The 6,401-nt window shown below is 41.1% G+C and overlaps 1 pseudogene; it reads right to left on the minus strand.

Moving 5' to 3' along the window:
- Nucleotides 1-5,085: 5,085 nt before the first annotated feature.
- LOC143385983 (neuroguidin pseudogene) lies at nucleotides 5,086-6,004 on the minus strand (annotated as a pseudogene).
- Nucleotides 6,005-6,401: the final 397 nt, after the last annotated feature.

Consider the following 6,401-nt stretch of genomic DNA (forward strand, 5'->3'; position numbering starts at 1 on the left):
CATGGTAAAAAGAAACACACAGATTTGTTTTCCGTAGTGAAAGAATTTGGGCCTAGCTCATGCCCTATTTCAAATATCTTATAGTTAGCTACAGGAAGCTTATCATTAGGGGGAATATTAACCAACTCTGAGATTCAAAACACTCGACCCTTCCCCCGACCCCAGCAAGCCTTCCCTCTCTCCTCTGGGTGGACTCCCCTCAACCCCTAGAGGACAATTCAAATCTGGTTCCAGGGTTATGGGGGTACTAATCCATTTTGTTACCCCCTTGACTACAAACAACTAGAAATGTAAGATAAAATATCACATGCCCATACATATGATGACTGTATAAATATTTTACAAGTTGAGCCACAGAGTGTAATATAATCACTTTTCTTTTTATATTTTATTTCCCACAAAGTTAATAATTCTTTTTATTGCTTGGCTTTCTGTGTACTTAATTCAACTTCAGGTCCCCCACCGATTTTCTAATTCCGCTCTTAAGGTGTTTGGATCTGTGAGAACTTCCATTAGTTTCTCACTGGAGAAATAGCTCTTTCTGGCCCTCTGCCAAGCTGTGGACCAGCTGCCCTCATGCCTAGTGCATGATGCCATCCGAAAGGTCTTTCCACCGCCCCCCTGGGGATTCTTCCCTTTGGTTCTGTTTCAATCCCTCATCTATTGTATTGGCCAAACAACCTTCTAGGAGCTTTTTGAGGAAGAGAGCAAGAGAATGAAATGTATTGAGATCACAAAGGTAGGAAAACTTCATTCTTTTACCCTTATCCTTTCTTGGTAATTTGGCTAAAATCCTCAGCTGAAAATAACTTTCCTGTAAATTCTGAAGTCATCTCTTCATTGTCTCTTAGATTCTAGCATTGTTGTTAAGAAGTCCAAAGACACGATTTTGTATAGACCCATTTTTTTTTCTCACTCTGGAAGAGTGTAGGGGCTTTTTTTGTCCATAGTTTGATGACATTTCAAGATTTGTGAAGCTGTTCTTATCCATTGGGTTGGACTTTGGGAGCACTTCCCCCCTAGAAATCCAAGTCCCTGGGTTTGGAGACATTTCTGTAGTTGTTCCCTTGATGATGTTTTTCCTCTGCTTTCTGTTAGTTCCTCTGGAACCCCTATAGCTAGAAGTGGGATATCTAGAATCGATCCTCTAATTTCTCTACTAGTTTTATCTATTTGCCTAACTTTTATTTACTATTTCCTAAGCCTCCTATTAAGATTTTATTTCTACTATGATGCTTTTAGTTTTCAAGAGCTTTGATTACTGAATGTTCTTCTTATCCTATTTCTTATCCTGTTCTTGTTTAATTGACACAATGTCTTTTCTCTCTCATCTTCATGAATAATGATAGTTTTAAAATACATCATTCTCCTTTTATAATTTATTTCCTCCAAGTTACACTTTACTGCTTGTTTCTGTCACTATCTTCATGCTAGAAATTTTCTTCAGATGTTCGGGGATTTGGCTGAAAGTTCCTCTTTAAGAGTAGAACACTGAAATGCTTGAATATTTCTTATGTGTGGGTGGGTGGGTGGTGATGTTGACCACGAGCTTTGTTGTATCTGATATTAGAACATTGCTAAGCCATTTCCTTGGGGAACTGCTGGTATCCATATCATTAGGTCTTTCCTCTTGAACTGCTGTCCAAAGGGCATCCTCTTCCAGCATGACTGTCTACTACTTCCATCAAGGTGCAGAATCTTGAATCTGTGCTGATTCTGTAATTAGCGTGGACAAATAGAATGCTTTGGGAGTTACAGAACATGTTTCTGTGCCAAAGCTCCCAGGTATTGCACTGTGTGTCTCCAGCTTCTTCAAGATCTGCTTCTGGGTAAGGAAGTCTGGATTTTCTATTGAGAGACTGGGCAGAAAGAGACCAGGAGGCAGCCACAGGCAACCCCAGCACAGAGAGGCCACCCAGGGCAGCCCACCAACAGGACTGCAGTAATTGCTGAAGTTTTAAGCTGTGTGTCTTCAGGTGGTGTGTTTTGCTGTTGAGAGGACACTGACAACAGTCAACTCAGGGGAGAACGGTCCTCTCATTTCTTAGAGGGTGAGGGTCCACTGTAGGAATGGCATGAGGATGAGGGACAGCCCACGTGACAGGAGTAAAAGGAGGGCAGGTCGTTCAAATCTGACATGCACCTGTCCCTGTGACTGCCACCTCAGTGAAGACACAGCAGTCCCAGCAGGCTGTGTGCTGTCCTTCCAGGACTCCTCTTTCTGTCATAACCATGGTTGTGGCTCTATCACTGTAAATATGTATAGCCTGCCTTATTATAAAATGGAACATGCAGCACACATTCTGCCAAGTGTGGCTCTGTTCATGGCATTTTATGCCAGTGAGATTCTATGCGGTTTCATATAACAGTAGTTTTTAAAAAGTGGTATAGAGCCTTCAGTGTACATAGATGAATATACCACAGTGAATTCCATTATGCACCAATTAAAAAAACAATAAATGAATTGAAGGAAGACCTGCAGAGTAGAGGGAGGAGAGTGAGGGAGGGAGAAAAGGAGGGAAAGAGGAAGACTGGGCTCTGAAATGGAGTAAATGATTTTCTATGCAGTATGATTATGTCAAAATGACCCCCTATTCATGTAAAACTATCATGCACTCATAAAACATTGTTACACTTAGTGTATAGCATTCAGATAGTCCACCAATCCCACTCCCACTCTGTTTCCTTATGATTTATTTATGCAGTGTCACCAGGTCAGCCCACCAGCTCTTGCCGCTCTGCTCAACTTTTTTATTTTATTCTTTTGTAGTTGTAGATGGACACCATACCTTTGTTTAATTGATTCATTTTTATGTGGTGCTGAGGACCAAACCCAGTGTCTCGCATGTGCTAGGCAAGCACTCTACCACTGAGCCCCAGCCCCACCCTCATTAAGCTTCTTGCTTGAGTATAGGATGCAGAGTGCATCTCGATGGCCTCACTTGTTGTGCTCCTAGTGTTTTGTATCTCTCCTCCGAAGCCAGCACAACAAAACACACAGGCCTCTTTTCAAATGCCACACCCAGGGTTTTCTACTGTCCCTCAAAACTTCACTTCCCTCAATCCTAACATTTGCACAATTGGAACCACATGTGATAGAGTTTATGTGATAATTTTTTTGGAATCCTGCTTTTTCACTTATATGAGTGATACAACATTATAAAAACTTGTTTGAAAATCATCTTTGGATGGTGGAATGTGATGGACATCATTATCCAAAGTATATGTATGAAGACATGAACTGGGTGTCAACCTACTTTATATACAACATAGTTATGAAAAATTGTGGTATATATGTGTAATAAGAATTGTAATGCAAAAAAAGTACACGCATGAATTAGCATGAACGTACTTTATACAAAGATATGAAAAATTGTGTTCTATATGTGTAATAAGAATCATAATGCATTCTGCTGTTGTGTATTTTAAAAAATAAAACCAATAAAAAATAAAACCATCTTTATTGTTGCACAATGTACTAGCCCAGAGATGTATTACAGTGTATTTAACCAGTCCCCAATAATTCCCTTTTTAGTTGTTTTGAGGTTTTTGCAGTTATATATAATGTTATAGTGAAAAATCTTCATGCACAAATCTTTGAATTTCAGATTATATCCTTAGGATCAGAAATGAAATTGCTGGGTCAAAAACAGTACCTGTGGGGCTGGGGTTGTAGCTCAGTGGTAGAGCGCTTGCCTATCATGTGAGGCACTGGGTTCGATTCTTAGCACTGCATATAAATAAATAAAATAAAAGTCCATTGACAACTAAAAAATATATTTTTAAAAAGTGTATTCATTAAAAATGTATTTTCATGGAAATTTCCAGAGAGATTCCTAAACCACTATTTTATATGAACCCCTGCTACATGAATTATATAAACCTTTAAGCTTTAATTATATAATTTAATTATATAAACCAGCTTTAAGATGGAATCCACATTTAAATAAGAATACTTGTTATGTCGAAATAATGAATCTCTAATGGTAGAATTTAAGGCAATATCTACAGGCTTCTACCGTGTTCGCAAAGAGTCTCTTTGTAGCAGAGGGACTTTCTTTTTTGGTTTTAAATTTATTTATTTTAATGGAGTATATATGACAACAGAATGCATTTTTGATTCATCCTACACAATTGCAGCACAGCTTTTTTTTAATATTTATTTTTTAGTTTTAGGTGGACACAATATCTTTATTTTATTTTTATGTGGTGTTGAGGATCGAACCCAGTGCCCCGCACATGCCAGGCAAGCGCGCTACCGCTTGAGCCACATCCCCAGCCCAACTCTTTTTTTAATATTTATTGTTTAGGTTTAAGTGGAAACAATATCTTTATTTTACATTTATGTGGTGCTGAGGATAGAACCCAGTGCCTCATCCATGCTAGGCTAGCACTCTACCACTGAGCCACATCCCCAGCTCAAGAGGGACTTTCAAGTTGAACAAAGCAGGTAAGGAATTGCTCTGCCAACAGGGTGATGACCCGCCATCCTTAACGAAAATGTTGGCCACAGAGCAGGTGCTCACTAGGTACTGTTGACAGACTGAATAGCAACCGTCCCAAACTAAATGGACACAGCCAGCCAGGAATAAGAGGGACAGAGAACGATGTGAACGTGGATGAAAAGGAGTCCATAGGCCTAAGGAAGTCAAGTGGCCAATTGCTTCCCAAACACCCAACTTTTAATACCATGGTGGATTTCAGTGAATTCAAATGCATTCCAGGAACTCAAGTGCACATGGAACTGTATAAGGCATGTACAGAACCAAGCTTTCTCTCCCACTAAATGACACTCAAGCCCTGAGCTTGTGTTTGAGAAATAAAAATGGGCACCATCCCCGGCAGAGACAGAACCTTTTCACAGATACCCTCAATCACAAATGTGGCTGTGAAGACTCTGAAGAAGTTACTGGCTCCTTTTTTTTTTTTTCTTTTTCAGATGCAGAGATCAATTTTCAGAGATCAGTTTTCTTAAAGATGTTTCCACATGTCCAAAGGAAACAATTCCAAGGAAAAGACCTACCTACAGTGAAAATATAAGTATCCCAGGATGACAAAAAATGCATAAAACACATACACCCATGATCACGCCGCCTCCGAGAACCGTTTTCCTTCCGACCTTGCTTAGGGATCTGGGTCCGCTTAACAGGATTCTGATCCTCATCAAGAGAGCGGTTCCTCCTGTCGATACACTGATGTCACTAATGACAGAATGACAGAACCACCTCTTGGCTCCTTCCAGATGCTTTTTCTCCTGCTCAGCTTCTGTGCCATCATAATGTACTGGCACCAGGTAGGTTGGACTTGTGCTTGGATTTTCAGTACCCAAGGTTGTCTGAGGCTGAACCTCTATCAGAGACCAGAAATCTACAAAAGGAGTGTCGATGGCCTCTGACTGGCCATCCTCTGTTTCATCTTCCTCTTCATCCTCAGAGCTCAACTTGCTTATCGTATTGCTGGGATGAGGCTTCAAACAGAGTGGGTCCTTCTCACTGAGGCTGTCTGTCACTGCGATCTTAACCAGTTTGTCAATTTGATACTTCAGTTTTTGGTCCAAGGGACAAAGCTTTTCCAACACTGTGTGAATCTCTACAGTCTCAAAACTGCAGCATGTCCCTGAAGAGATCCTCCTGAGGCTTTGTCCAGGGTGAGGTGACTCACATCCATTAGGTACATGTGCAGCAGCTGATCTTAACTTTCAGGAAGCTGAGACCCTTCTCTGCAGGAAGGGGCTCACGATGGAACTTTTTTTTTGTTTTAATATTTATTTTTTAGTTTTAGGTGAACATGTATCTTTATTTTGTTCCTATGTGGTTCTGAGAAGCAAACCCAGTGCCTCACGCATGCTAAGCGACCGCGCTAAACTTGAGCCACGTCCCTAGCCCCCCGATGGAACTTTTGGGGTCAGTGCCTTCAGTGTTACAGCCACCATCTGTTCCTGGAGATGTTCCAAGGGTGTCATGGCACGTGGTGCGTCTGACTCCAGCACTCCCAACGCCACCATCTTTGTGAGCCCAGTGGCTCCTTTTTAATTTAGTAAAGGGCACTCGAGTGCCCCTGAGTTCAATCCCTGGTACCAAAAAAAAAAAAAAATACCCTGTCCTTCCAGGAGTGAGGGCACACACCTGTAATTCCAGGAGAGCCTGAGGCAGGAGGACCACAAGTCTGAGGCTAGGCTCAGCAAATTACTCCCTAAGCAACTTAACGAGACCCTATATCAAAATTAAAAAAAATAAATAAAAAGGACTGGGGATGTAGCTCAGTGGTTAAATGCCCGTGGGTTCAATCCCTGGTACAAAAATAAGAAAAATCCTGTCCTAATGACAGGGTTGACTTCTCCCAGACATAATCACCTCACTTGAATCTGCACGCACCTCTCCCACTAGACTACGAACACCCAG

Source organism: Callospermophilus lateralis (assembly GCF_048772815.1).
Source record: "Callospermophilus lateralis isolate mCalLat2 chromosome 11 unlocalized genomic scaffold, mCalLat2.hap1 SUPER_11_unloc_3, whole genome shotgun sequence".
In the NCBI taxonomy this organism is placed as follows: domain Eukaryota; kingdom Metazoa; phylum Chordata; class Mammalia; order Rodentia; family Sciuridae; genus Callospermophilus; species Callospermophilus lateralis.